Source organism: Leptopilina boulardi, unplaced genomic scaffold (assembly GCF_019393585.1).
Source record: "Leptopilina boulardi isolate dan_hultmark-lab unplaced genomic scaffold, ZJU_Lbou_2.1 LbouV2_121, whole genome shotgun sequence".
Taxonomy (NCBI): domain Eukaryota; kingdom Metazoa; phylum Arthropoda; class Insecta; order Hymenoptera; family Figitidae; genus Leptopilina; species Leptopilina boulardi.
Window position 1 is genome coordinate 1,244,336 of NW_026137665.1, and position 15,367 is coordinate 1,259,702.

The following is a 15,367-nucleotide window of genomic DNA, read 5'->3' on the forward strand; positions in this document are numbered from 1 at the left end:
GACACAAAATTAATTTTCTTTATTCAATGGATTATTTTGAAGAATTCTAATGTGTGACCGAATTTTTATTAAATAAAGAATTCTTATTCAACAGAAGTTTTGACAAATGACCGAATATATACAACCAACAGAAAAATTTCGGTGTAAATTTAAAAATTAGATCGAAATATTTTTGTAGGTTAAGATCTTTATTTGAACATTTACATTTTTGGTCAAATAAAAAATTTGACGTTTTAAAAATAAAAATAAAAATCATAAAAACTTAAAGGTAGACACGACAATGCTTATTGACAAACATTTTTTTTATTTTCTTTTATTTAAATTAACTAGGAATGAATTTTGTACAAATTTCGTATGTCACAACCAATTGCCATCATCAGAAATTTTATTTATACAACAGGTGCGAAGCAAAAAAAGTTTCGCTCGTGCCTGCTTTAAATTTCCTTAAAATAATTAATAAACGTGACAATTTTTTACAGTCTATATATTTATTTATATATAATTTAAAAAAAACGATAAAGATAACGTAAATTATTCAATTATTAATACATATTATTAGAAGATAAATATTTCGGTACCCCTTAATGTTACGTTTCTGGATCAATAATTGAGGTTAGTTTCGCATTTTATTTTGACAGCCGAAATTACATTATCATTAAAAGTCTTTTGTCTTTAAAAAATAATAATTTTATCATCACTTCAAGTATATATTTGATGTCAATAAATAGAAATTCTAGTTAAAATTAAAAATATATTTCTTTCTCGAAAAAAACTATAGTTTCTAAAAAATTAACTCTAATTTGTAAGGGAACAAAAAGTAAATGAAATTGATTAAGGACTATTTTTTACAAAGTCCTTTACGAAAATGTGCCCGTAAATTTTGTATTCTTGAATAACTTTTGTTACATATATGACATGTATGCGACACACCACAATCATTTGCTATATGACTTTTTAATTGCCATTGTTGTTTAAAACTACAACCACAATCGTTACAACTGAATGAAAAAAGTTCTTTCGGTTGAATACTCGTTGGATTTCGTGTGCATATTTTTTCATGATGCGTTTTTCCATTTAGACGTCCAAAATTTATTTTACAAAAACGACATGTAAAATTTTTTTTTGTTCTTATTGGAATTTTTTGTGATGCAATTAGATACTCAGCATTTTTAACAAACAATCGTGGATGTTTTCTTTTTATTTGAAATGATTTACCTGTAACATAATTAATTTCATAATATTAAATTTCATGCTTTTTTTCTTTTTGTTTCAAAGAAAAATTAAATTATATTGCGTTTATTTATATGTTTTTTATATAATGACCATATGCATGCAAATGTATACCAATTAGAAAAATATATTTTTATAAAATTTTCATGCAGAATAAAAAGCGAATAAAAAAAAATCCAATATAGCAAATATTATTTTTGCAGTAAGCAAGTTTTTAATTATAAGAAATTTTTACAGCTGCTTTTTGGCTATAACTATTCTTATTGTCAAAAATACCATCTCATTATGATACACAATTTTTTTTTGTAACAATAATTTTCACTTATTTAAATTTTATTATTAAAATTCACTTATTATCGATTCTTATAATTAAATGGTTACCAGATAGTGTCATGGGAAATTCCTTTTTATAATAAAATATACAATAATAAACAAAAATCTCAAACTATATAACAAAAAATGAGAAAAAAAAATTTTATTTCGTTCAAATATAATCGATATTGTTAAATTAATATTTATTAAAAATTTTTATTTAAATCAAATAAATCAATAATCAATAATTTCTTTATTTGCAACAAATAAATTATTTAATTGACTCAATATAATTATTTAATATAAATAATATTTTATTATAATAGTCGATTATTTGATATGAAATAAATTTTTTTTTCAATATATATTTTTTTACATAAATATTTTATATAGAAAAACTTACATAAAAACAATATTCTGGTAACTTTGATGTAGAATCAGGAGTCGCATGAATAAGCTCTAAAATTAATGAGAATTTTTATTTAATCGTATTTTCATTTCTACGAAAATTCGCTTGAATTTTCATAAAATTGAAAATTCATTGAAAAAAAATTTTTTATTTAAAAAGAATTTCCATTATAATGAATTTTTATTTACTCGAATTTTTTTATTTTTAAATTCCTAAAACGGCAAATTTTCATTTAACATTACTTTAATTTTATTCGAATAAACATTTGGCAAAAATATTTCGGTTTTTTCATTTATTAATTTTACAATTTTCTCCAAAACGACATTTGGAGAATTTTTTTTAAAAAAAGTACATTGAAATTTTTTATTTTTTTTTGCTTTGTTATTTTTAACATAATTTTTTTTTTTCAATTTTTTTAGTTATACGACATAACAATTTATTTTTAATTTGCTATTTAGTAAGTAAAATTTTTGTTAAACATTAAACAAAAATTTAATACACAAAATAACAACTTTAAACAAAATTTTATGCTAAAAATAACATTTAAAAAAAAATTTTTATGTAATAACAAATTGAAGAAAAATTTATGTAAAAAGATAACAAAGTAAAAAAAAAATTCAATTTTTAAAATATAAACAAAATTTTTTTTTATGTAAACAAAAGCAATTAAAGAGAAATTATAAATAATGAAAATAATTAAAATACCAAAAATAAAACATATGTAAATTCGAACAAAAAATGAAAATACAACTGGAAAATAATTTTTTCTAATATTCTTTTTGTAAAATAAAAAAAATTCTTTGAAATGAATATTCTGTTAGAATTAAAATTCGAGAAAATAATAATTTCGACAAATTGAAATTCGATGAAATAATAAATGAATATAAAAAAAAATAAATAAAAATTTCGAACCTTCCAAAATGTAACAATTCTGTAATAATAATAATTATAATAATTCGAAGAAATAAAAGTTTGACTTAAAGTTAATTCTAGGAAATGAAATTCTGGGAAATGAAAATTAGAACTAATTTCAGAGCTTATTGATGCGTCTCAGAATCAGAAGACAAAACTACAACACTATAAAGTATGATATAAACATACACGACTATACAAAAATAGACTCGTATTTATTTAATTATAAATTAATTCTATTGGTAAAATATATGTTTAAAATTAATTTTCTTTTTTGTTCATTTTCATAAAAAATAATAATACCAAATAACAAAAGAAAAATGTGAAATCAATTTTGAATAATGAATGAAAATATAAATATATATTTTTTAAATCAAGTGGATTTTAAACTTCATTGAAAAAAAAATCTTTTTAATAAATTTCTTTTTTAGACATATTGAAAAAAAAATTTATTTGATTCAAATAATCTGTTTACTTGATTATTATTAAATAAATATATTTCTTTGAACCAAATAATTTTTATTTTTATTTATTTTTATTTTATTTTTATTTATTTTTCAAATTTTATTTGTTTTAAATATGGAAATTATTAGTTTAAATACAGTTTATTTAATTCAAATAAAAATTATTTGGTTCAAGTAAATATTTATTTGATTATTTAAATACCGATTATTTAAATAAAATAAATATTTTTTTTTCTAGAACCTTAAATCAATAACTAAAATTGATTATAATAGTCAAATATTGCAAAATTCATTTTCGCAAAATTTTCACTAACTTTTTTTTTGTTAAAAAAAAATATCACTTCTTTATGGCACAGTGTGTTGATATATATGTATTGTATAAAATATGAATTATGATTTTCAACTCGATTCTTTTGTACTTTTTAGAATTGACCTTCAAAAAGTATTGAAAATCATATTTAAAAAATTTTTTTTTTAAATTATCACTTTTTAATCATGTACTCTTTTAATATGTTGCATTAAAATATTTCGTGTTGAATAAATTTGATTACATATTTCACATTTGTGTATAATTCCACAATCATAGATTTTATGTCTTTTCAGAAAGCCTAGACAATTAAAATTATAATTACAATTGTCACAAGTAAATAATGAATTTATTTTTTCTTTATTAGTTATTGGATTCTGTTGACATTTATTTTCATGTCGTGTTTTTCCAGATATTGTTCCAAAATTATTTTTACAATAACGACATGAATAGAATTTTAGATTTTCATCATTTTCTTTTGATTTTGTTAGTTCATCATCAGTTGTTGGTAACTTTTTTTTTTCTTCTTCTAAATTTAATAGATGATCAATTCTTTTAAGAAATATAAGCGGCCATATGTTTTTTTTTATGAATTTGTAGTCTGTAACAGAAAAGAAAAAAAAATACATTATATCCTTTTTAAGATATATATATTTTAATGTATATTTAATTAAATACATTAAAAACATATTTTGATTTCATTTTTTTTTCATTTCTATAAAAATTGTACAGAGAATTTTTTATCTTGCAAAAAAAAAAAATTGGGTATAAATTATAATTGTTCAATAACTTTCAAAAATAAAAACAGAAAATAATTATAAATTATTATTTGAACAAAAAATGTGACGCTCCCACGGTGAAAGGGTGCTTAGCTTACAGAACTAAACTTTTGCAGTAAAAATAAATAAAAGCGACTAGTTTTCAGTATAAAATATTATTATTTAATTATTTATTAGATGCAATATTTTCAGTAAAAAAATGCTTTTGATGTTAAATAATCAAAAATAAATCTTTAATAAAGCAAAAACTTTTTTTTTAAGCAGCTAATTACTCGTTCACCGAGGAGCGTCACAAATAATTTTTTTAAATTATACAGATGAATCTATCAAATTTTTCATTAAATCAATTTTAATTACAGTTTTATTTGTTATTGAAAACAACTTTTTAGTTTAAGGTTATATGTCCATTCATACTTATTATTTAAGGGTCAGTCCACTGACTTTCGTCTAATAGTGGTTGCGACCAAAATTTAAAAAAATCTAGTTTTAATATATGTGAAACTCGATGATTCCCTGAGTTCATTAACCATAATATTATGGTAAAAATTTTATTCCCTTTAAAAATATTAAATATCAAAAGTAGGAGGTTCACAATGTGCTTTTGTAACCTGAAATTTTTCAATTTTTTTAAAAACGCTATTATTAAAAAACTATTAAAAATTAGATGTTGGAACTCACCAAAAACATAAATCACTTTATTCTGCACAGAGGAACGAAAGAATTATTGCAAAAATTTATTATTTTTGGATGATATACGATTTTAAAAAAAATTTTATTTAAATATTCTCAAGATTTTTATTTACTTATAACTTTTTTGTCGGTGCTCCGAAAAAATTGAGGTTTTGCACAAAGATTTTTTATAATATTCTTTACCTTCTATTAAAATCTTACGAAGGTGTTTTGCTTCGTTTTGGAGATATTAATTTTCAAAATTTTTTATTTAAAAAGGTTAATTAAAAGACTTGAAGTTAACTGACCAATTTCAAATCGCTACATTTTAATATATTTTTATAAAAAATGTAGCGATTTGAAATTGGTCAGTTAACTTCAAGTCTTTTAATTAACCTTTTACATAAAATTTTTTTAAAATTATTATCTTCAAAACGAAGCAAAACATCTTCATGAGATTTTAAAGGAAGGTAAAGAATATTATAAAAAATCTTTGTGCAAAACCTCAATTTTTTCGGAGCACCGACAAAAAAGTTATAAGTAAATAAAAATCTTGAGAATATTTAAATAAAATTTTTTAAAAAATCGTATAGCATCCAAAAATAATAAATTTTTGCAATAATTCTTTTGTTCCTCTGTGCAGAATAAAGTGATTTATGTTTTTCGTGAGTTCCAACATCTAATTTTTAATAATTTTTTAATAATAGCGTTTTTAAAAAAATTGAAAAATTTAAGGTTACAAAATCACATTGTGAACCTCCTACTTTTGATATTTAATATTTTTAAAGGGAATAAAATTTTTACCATATTATGGTTAATGAACTCAGGGAATCATCGAGTTTCACATATATATTAAAACTAGATTTTTTTAAAATTTGGTCGCAACCACTATTAGACGAAAGTCACTGGACTGACCCTTAAATAATTATTTTTTGAGCCAAAATGTGATAATAGGAGTCAAGTATATTCAAATATTTGAATTAAATAAACTTTTTTTTCATACTTTTAGAAACACATTTGTATAATTTGTATTAATCACAAAACATTACAAATTGTACAAGTTGATAGTTCAAGACACACGTACATTTATTTTCTATAATATAAAATAGGTTTTTAATACCAAAAAGGATACGTAAAAAATTTATTAAAAATTATAACTTTAACCTCTCATGCATAACATTACAGGAAAATAATATATAAACAAAAAACAAAATAAAATACACAGGTTTACAAATTTTAGACCCAGAAACCGGAATAGTCATTTTCGATGTATTTTGTCACGCTGAATCTAAAAATGACAACGAAATTGTTCCATCACGTCAGCGTTTTGAGATATTCTAACTTGAAAGCGTGAAAAATGCCGTTTTTGGAAATATTAGACACTCTATAAAATTGTCAAAAAATTTTTTTAATCATTAGTCCAAATTTTAATTAAAAGTACTATATTTCCTCATTCAAATTTTTCTCTGACACAATCCAAAATTTTGTAGGCCTATAATATTAATGTATTTTATAATTAAAACAAAACGGACATTAAATTATAAAGTAAATTGAATCCTATGGAAATAAATTTAACATAAAAATGTTTTTTTTTTAAATAAATAGAAATAAAAATTTTTAGGAAATAAATAGAAGAAATTGAACATAAAATATAGAATTTTATGAATAAAACTATATATTTAATACAATTATAAATTATAATAAATAATAATAATTATTATTATTATTATTATAAATGTCAACTATTAATATTTTAAATAAAATAAAAAATAAAGCTACAATGAGTAGAAAAATAAGGAATTCAAAATTTTATATATAATACATATTTTATTTCTAAATATTTCTATACATATAAAAAATTTTATATAAAAAAAAACATTTTTTGCAAAAAATCTGCAATAGTTTTACTGCGAATTTATTGAATATTATAAGTATTTAAAATTATTAACATACATGAAAAATAATTGTTAAGTGTCAAATAGAAACATTTTTTCATTTATAATAATATTTACAAGAAAATATTTTTTAAAAATCTTATAAAATAGTAAAAGACAAGTAAATACATAGGGTGAAAAAAACATTTATTTTCCTTGGATTTAAAAATGAAAATTTTTTTTGAAACAAAAATTAAATCAGAATTCAGTTAAATTAAAATTCTGTTACAAATATAGAACGTCGTTAATTTGTAATTAAAAACTACAAAAAATTAATTTAAATTCAATCTGAGGACTATATTTATGCGTCTCAAAAGAAAATAGAAAATTTTTTAAATTTCCTAAAAGAAGGGAAATTTGAGAAAAAATACGAGAATTTTAGAAAAAATGTAGGTACAAGAATAAATTTAAAATAAAAAAAAAATTAATAAAAATTTAATTAATAAATTAAAAATAATAGTTAAATAAATCCAAAAGAAAAATAGAAAATTTTAGAAATTGCAAAAAAAGAATAATTTTATGAAAATGAAAAGAAAATTAACGATTTTTAAAAATGAAAAATCATAGAAATTGAAAGAAAAAAATAAATTATAATTTTTAAGAATTTCAAACAAAAAAAAGAAACAAAAAATTGAAAATAAAAATTGTCACATTTTTTCATGTTTATAAAAATAAATAAATTTTGGCGAAAAATTTCTAATTAATTTTCAGTCAATATTTATAATAACTTAGTAACTATCTTTACAAGCGCCTTGTCGAATATGTGATCGTAGACCCTTTAATGTTGAATAAATTTTATTACATGTTTTACATTTGTGCGTTACTCCGCAATCATGTTTTTTATGATTTTTTAATTCCCACGAATATTTAAAACTACAACCACAATCATGACATTTACATTTTAAATGTTCACTTGTTTCAATAATTCTTGGATTATATGAACATTTATTTTCATGACGAGTATTTCCACAAAGTGTTCCACATTTTCGACTACAAAAACGACATGAAAATTTGTCATCATTAACATTTTGTGGTGCAATTAGATTGATAACATTTTTAACTGATAAACGTGGCAAATCCGGTGTTAATTCATCTGCAATGAAAAAAAAAATTTTTTTTAGTTGTTTATAGAATTTTTTTTTATAAATAAAATATGTTTGCGCATGTAATACAAACTTGTTGAAAAAAAAATTGTGCTAAATTTTCATAAAAAAAGAAAATAATAAACATGCATGGTTATACATTTAAAGAAAAGCTCATAGAGAATAAAGATAAGAGAAAAAAATAGGTAAGAGTTTATATTGTTTGAATATAGTAACAAAAAATTTTGTCACTAATTAAATGAGTTAAATTTTTTTTTAATTAATAGGTACTAAAATATTAAGTCATTAAAAAAAATAATAAAGTTATTGTAGTATTATAAAAAATTTTACTCCTTTTTTATGAAAATTAACTCATATTTTTCAGTTTGGTCAATTTGGGTATTTTTTAATTTTTTTTATTTCTACTTTCTAATGAAAATACTAAAAGAATGAAAAAATGACCAATTAATTTAAAATTGAAAAATAAGACTTGAATTTATAAAATAAGGTTTAAATTTTTTTTTTTTTTTTTTTGGTGTTCAAAACAATTTATATTAAAAAATTATAAAACAATAAATGATTTTTTAATTTTTACATTATAATTTCGTCTTCATTAGAGCCAAATACCTGTGTGTACACCAAGTTTCAATAAAATTAATTAAAAATTGTAAAAAAAAACGATGATTTATTTTTTGAAACTTAATGAAATTTGTGAAACAAGATTTCTCAGTTTTTCGTATTTATTAGTTAAAATATTCTTCTTACAAAGAATGTCAATGGAAAAAAAGATGCGCCTTTTCATTTTCTACAAGATAGTACTTTTCAAAAATCAAAATTTTGAATTTCAATCTTCCTTACTTTTGGCGTGCAATCGAGCGAAGAGTGAGGCAGCTGCTCATACATAAATTAAATATAAAAAAAAATTTCTCTAACGGACCAATTCAAATTTTCAAAAATATAATTAATTTTCAATATAATATCTTTTTTCTTCACTCCTAGAACGATTGAAATAAATTTCTGAAATTATTACACAAAAAAAAAAAATTTTATGATTAAAATTATTAATAATAATTGAATTTTTTTAGCATTCTTAAATAAAGAAAATTTTTTTTCGAATTTTGTCAAAAACTAATTCCTGGGAAATAAATTTGATTTGAAAAAAATTTATTTTTTTTTTACTATTTAAGAAAGGTTTTCATAATATTTTATAAATAAAAAATATTAATCAAAAATAATCTTCACTTTCTAATATAAAATTTAAAAATTATTTTACATGGTTGTTTCATTTCTAATAAAACCGTTGAAAAAAGAAAAAATAGAATTTAATTAGAAAAATATTATTTAATACTAATTTTGTAATATTGTATATAATTCAATAACAATAATATTTCTATTATTTATTAGAAATAATAAAATAATAATAAATATTAATTATTCAATTATTAGATACATATTCAATTAAGTATCTAATTAACATTAAATAATTTTTTCTTCTAATCGAGTGTGATTTCTATTTTCTCAACAGTTTTATATTTCGAAGTTTGTATGCAATTTAATAAAACAAATTTTAAATTTTTCGTAAGACATAAAGATTACTTTTTTATTAAAATTTTATGTATAAATAATATAAAATATTATTTAAGATAAAAATTTAAAAAAAATTAATTTATTTTCTATTTTTTGTAGTATATTTTTTTCTTAATAGTTAAATTAAAAATTAAATTGAAAACTGTATTTGAAACATAAAGCAAAAAATTTTTTCCATAAGACATAAAGAATACTGTTTTTTTTATTAACATTTTAGAAATAAATAATAAAAATAAACTATTCAAGATGAAAATTTTGAATTTATTTCCTACTACATTTTTGTGACAAAAAAATATTTTAAATATTTTAAATTTTGACCTATATTACTTTTTTTGAACAACGTTTGTTGAAAATATAGTAAAATAAAAGTTGATTTTGAAAATAAAGAGGTTTACAATTTTTTTTGATATTAAAAAGTACAAGAAAAATCACGTTGAAAATTAAAATTTATTAATTTGCAATAAAGATATTTTCTAAAATTTTTTTTGAGTTATTTCATATTTTAGGAATTTGTTGTCAACAATTTAGCAAAGTATTCAAAATTTGTTGTTTTACAAAATTTTTTCTTTATAAAATTCTCTGACTTTCCAGGATTTTCAGATTTTTCCAATTTTTCTATTCATGTACTTCCTCCAAAATTCTTCTTAACAAATATTTAGTTGGATAAAATATCAATTCCTCAATTGAAATTTTTAGTATCCAATTGAAACCTGAAATTCTGTGGAGAAAGCTAAAAAAAATGACAAAATATTGAATTATATTCAAAGACTTTAATAAAAAATAAAAACATACTTACATTTTATTTTGAATTGAATTTATTTGAATAAATTCATTTTAATATCCTCAACACACTATATTTCGCGATTAATGCATAAACAATTTTATCACATTTTTAAAAAAATAAGATTGATAATTCGATTTACGATTTTTTTTTGTTAATTTCGTTCAATAATGTGCACAATGTCACTTTTTGATTTAGCTGAAAAATAAACTAATTTTCACGACTGTATTATTATACTACAATCGTTTTACTAAAAACAATAAAATATATTCCTTTTTTCAAAGTATATTAAATCATTTGGAAAATTATGTTTTGGAAATTTTTTCTTTTTTCACATACATAATTGGAAAATTTGACTCATTTTTTGCATTTTTTTGTTTGCATTTTTATAAATAATAATAAATAAATAAGAAATTTATAATAATAAAATAAATAAATAATTTTTTTATAAATTTTTAATTAACCTTTTTTGTTGGTTGTATTTGTAAAATAGATTTTTTATATTTATTGCACGCTTATTTTTGAGGATTTGGTTTCCATATAAAAAAAACTTTTTGCGGACAATATAAATTAAAAATATAAAATTAATAGTCGTCTATTTTTCTATATAAAATATATTTATCCAGTTTAAAAAAAATAGACGATAAACATAACATAAACATATTGTGTTAATTATAACTATATGTTAATTTACTTATTATGCGATTATGAAAAATTTGAGAAATGAAAATTAAACATCTTTTATGGTATTCTCTTGTATTAAAAAAAAAAAAAAAAAAAATTTCAACGTTTTCTAAATTAAAAATCTATGCCTAAAAAATGGTTTACAAAAAAATCAAAATTTGACCCAAGATATTAAAAACAAAAACTTCTTTTGAAAAATAAAAAAACGATTTTTTTTTAATAAAAAAAATATCAAATACTATGTCCTATTTAACAATGTGCCTGAAACAGAAACATTTTTTATTATTTAAAATCAAATATAATTTTAATATAGTATATTATATATTATAATACAATAATAATTATAAATAATAATGCTGATAAAAAATTTGTATTAGATAAAAAATTAATATTTTAGAAAAATATTATTGGAAATATTTTTGATCTTCTCTAAATAGTAAAATCTAAAATAACTATCAATTTTTGTAATTCTTTTTTTTTTTAATTCACTTCTAAAATTTGTTTTCACAAATCTTGGTCAAATTTTGATTTTTTCAAAAAAAAAAAAACTTAGAACTAAAATTTAACACAAGTTTATATTTGAAAAATAAAAAATGTTAAATTATTAAAAATAATTAAAAAAATATCTCATTCAATTCTTTAAGGGTTGAATTTAAATTAATAAACTATAAATAAAGAATAAGAAACAAAAATTTTTAGGAAAATGGATTTATTATAAATTTCACATTTCTTGACTTGTTGTGTTTTTTCAGATGTTATTAAAATATTCTATAAATAAATTAAATTCAACGCTATCACTAAGGCATATTTTAGTCAAATTGGTAAAAAATATATTTAATAATATTTTTTTCAATTTTTATATTATCGTTAATATCGTAAAATAAATAAATTATTGTAAAATAAAAATGAATTCTGTAATTAAATATTCGTTAGATTTAGATTTTTGGTATTTAATTTTAAGTAATTTGTCTAAAAAACAAATTTTGTTTCTGTTCCCGTAGAATGAATAAAATTAATAATTAAAACATATTCAAATTAAATAATGTTCGTCAAAATGATTATATCGAATATTCAAATAAAAATCTGTTATTTAAAATTTCAGACCATTTTCAAGATTTTCGCAGGTTTTGCAGAAAATTCGAAAAAAATTTAAAGTCTAATTTTCAAGATCTACTTTTTTATAATGACAAAAGTTATAAGAAATAAGAAAAAATTTTACTGTTTTTTTTTTAATAGTTGAAAAAATTCTTTGAACAAATTACATCTAAATAAGGTTATGTTCATTTTTTAATGATATTTAAAAAAAAGTATACTTTTAAACGATTTTTTTAGAAACCAAATTTAATTTCTGAGATTTATTTTAGTAAATTTTATTTTCTGAATACAATTAATGTTATTTAAAATCATTTAAAAATTCCAAATTGTAAAAGTTGGAAAAATAAAGAAATTTCTACAACAGAAAAATAATTCTTTAACATCAGGATAATCAAATAATTTTTCTGAAACATAAATAACTTTTAAATATTATACACGAATTTTTGGCAATTTTAAAAAATCTTTTGATACAATTTTCACGATTGGTTAAATATTAAAAAAAGGGAAAATATATGCTTGTAAATAATGTCAATTATAAAAATAATTATTTATTAAAAAAATAAGACTAAAAATATTTAAAAAAAAAGAAAATTAATTAGTTACCAAAAAAATACAAATTGAGAAAAATATTAAAAATACATTTTTTAAATATCTTATTTGGAGAAAATAAACATAACCTCTTTAGTAAGGCATCATTGTTTTCCAAAAAATTATCTTAAAAATGTGTTTTTATTAAAAAAAGGTATTTAATTTTTTTAAAAATTGTAAAAATTTAGACAAATAAATTTCAATTTTTCATAATTATCAAATTCTGTAGGAATTTTGTTAATATAATATAAAAATAAAAAATATTTGACGAAAAAAATATATTCTTGTAATCTATTTAATAATATAATTATAATTTTTGTTTCAATGAAGAATTGAATTTATTTATCAATAAATATTAAAACAAAATTTTTCTGATAATAAAAATGATCGTAAAAATATTAAATTTATACGTCTATATTATATTCAATTGACTAGTAAAATTACTCAAAAATTAATAAACAAAAATAGAATGTAAATTTATTAATTCTATCAATTTGGAAATTAAATTAAAATTAGTAAAAGATGTTACTGAAAAATATATAATGGAAAAATCGTACCTTATGATTTGTTGATTTACATATATATATATATACAATTACAATAAAGTAGAACTCACATTTTCCACAGCTTACTTTGTCAACTGATGATATAAAATATTTTTGCCATCTCCTCTTGAGCTACAAAAATTTATAAATATAAACAAAAATACACAATTAATTAACTGATTAATTAATTAAATTTATATTTTCAACTGACTAATTAATTTAATTCATATTTTTAACTAATTAATTTAATTTATATTTTTAACTAATTAGTTTAATTTATATTTTTACATAAAATATTTAAACTATGCAAATAAAAATAATTTTGTGCATAAAATGAAAATACAATATTCGATCTTTCTCTTTGTATATATATATATATATATATATATATATAAATTAATTTTAATTATTTTTTCTCGAATATTATATTTTAAAATAAAATATATTTTTTTAATAAACATAAATAAATATTTTTTTATTTAATAAAAAGTTTTGTTTTGAAAAGTTGAAAAAGCTTTTTAAAAAAACTTAAGTCAATTTTGTTCTATATTTCAAATTTGTTTCTATTCTCAAAAACACATTTACAAAAAAAAAAATATATATTTTTTGAAAAATATTGAAATTAATATTGAAAATATACAAATAGAATAATAAATTCCGTATAATATTAACAGAATTCTGCACTACCTACCGATGTAAATTATTTTAATATTTTCTATAATAAAATTTTATATTAAAAAAAAAATAATTTTTTCTATAAATTACAGAAAATGTTTGTAAAAATGTTAAAAACTCACCGATTATTTATTATGTCTGCTGCTGATTGCTTTGAAGAACAAAATTTAATCCTTTTCTCAAATTGTATAGAATCAGACAAATTTTGTTCTTTTCTCTGAAATATATTGATAGTTTCATTAAATTTTTAATTAAATAATAAATTTCCAAATATTAGTAAAAAAAAAAAATTAATAGTCTTTTAATCACAATATAATAAATAAAATAGAATAAATTTAATTTATTGTGATTTTTTTCAATTTATAATTTTAAACAAAAATTATCAAAAACATTGTAAAAAATACAAAAAAAAAATTTAATTATAATTAAATAATCATAGGAAAGAAAATTTGATCCTAAAATATGAAAATAGAATAAAATTCTTTGACCCCATCATAGTTACTTATATAATTTTATTGATTTTCCCATTAGACTGAAAATAATTTCTGAAATAAAACTAAATTTTAAAATTTGCAAAATTTTTATCTAAATTCCTCTCTCAGAAGTAAAAATAAATGATTAATTTAATATAAAAATTATTCAATTATCATAAAAGTAATTTTTAGAAGCTCAAAACATAATTATGTAAAATCTGAATAAAAGTGAGCCGGTAAATAAAACCGGTGCTAATCAATAACTGCACAACGACGCGAAATGGAAACAAGTATTGTCAAGAGAGGTTAGAATCGTAAATTTCACCTTTCTTTTTCTTTCTTCACAAAATATCTTTGTTTTTTTTTTTTTCTAAAGCATTTTTACAAATTTATCATCATGAAAATTAATTACAATTTCGCATAAATTCAATCAAATATAATAAAATATTTGACAAAATTTACCAAAATAAACAAAAAAAAAAAAACCTCTTTTAATACATAAAAAATAATTACAATAACATTTTCTCATTATAAAATTTGCAAAGTTTAAATAAACAAAAATTATATTTTACAAAAATATAATTCTTTTTAATAAATATTTTATTTCTATTTGACTTTGAATATTAAATTAAAAAATTTTTCTATATAAATAATAAAACATATTTTACCCATATATTTCACTTTTGATATTAATTTTGTTGAAATTTTTCTTTTAAAAATGGTTGAAAATCTGCAACATTCTTTTACCAAGATAAATCAATTCCCGGGTGCTTAACAAAAAAGATTCGTTCCTGCGGTTTCTCTGCCTGCTGTCGTCCCCCCGGTTAATTCCCCTCTTTTT

At 18.9% G+C, this 15,367-nt stretch overlaps 1 long non-coding RNA gene across 1 annotated transcript; it reads right to left on the reverse strand.

Moving 5' to 3' along the window:
* Positions 1 to 167: 167 nt before the first annotated feature.
* On the reverse strand, positions 168 to 15,341 carry LOC127286567 (uncharacterized). Its single transcript, XR_007843759.1, has 5 exons — positions 15,195 to 15,341; positions 14,176 to 14,270; positions 13,450 to 13,510; positions 3,642 to 4,235; positions 168 to 1,215 (listed from the first exon to the last, which is right to left on the reverse strand). It is a non-coding gene; the product is annotated as an uncharacterized LOC127286567 (long non-coding RNA).
* Positions 15,342 to 15,367: the final 26 nt, after the last annotated feature.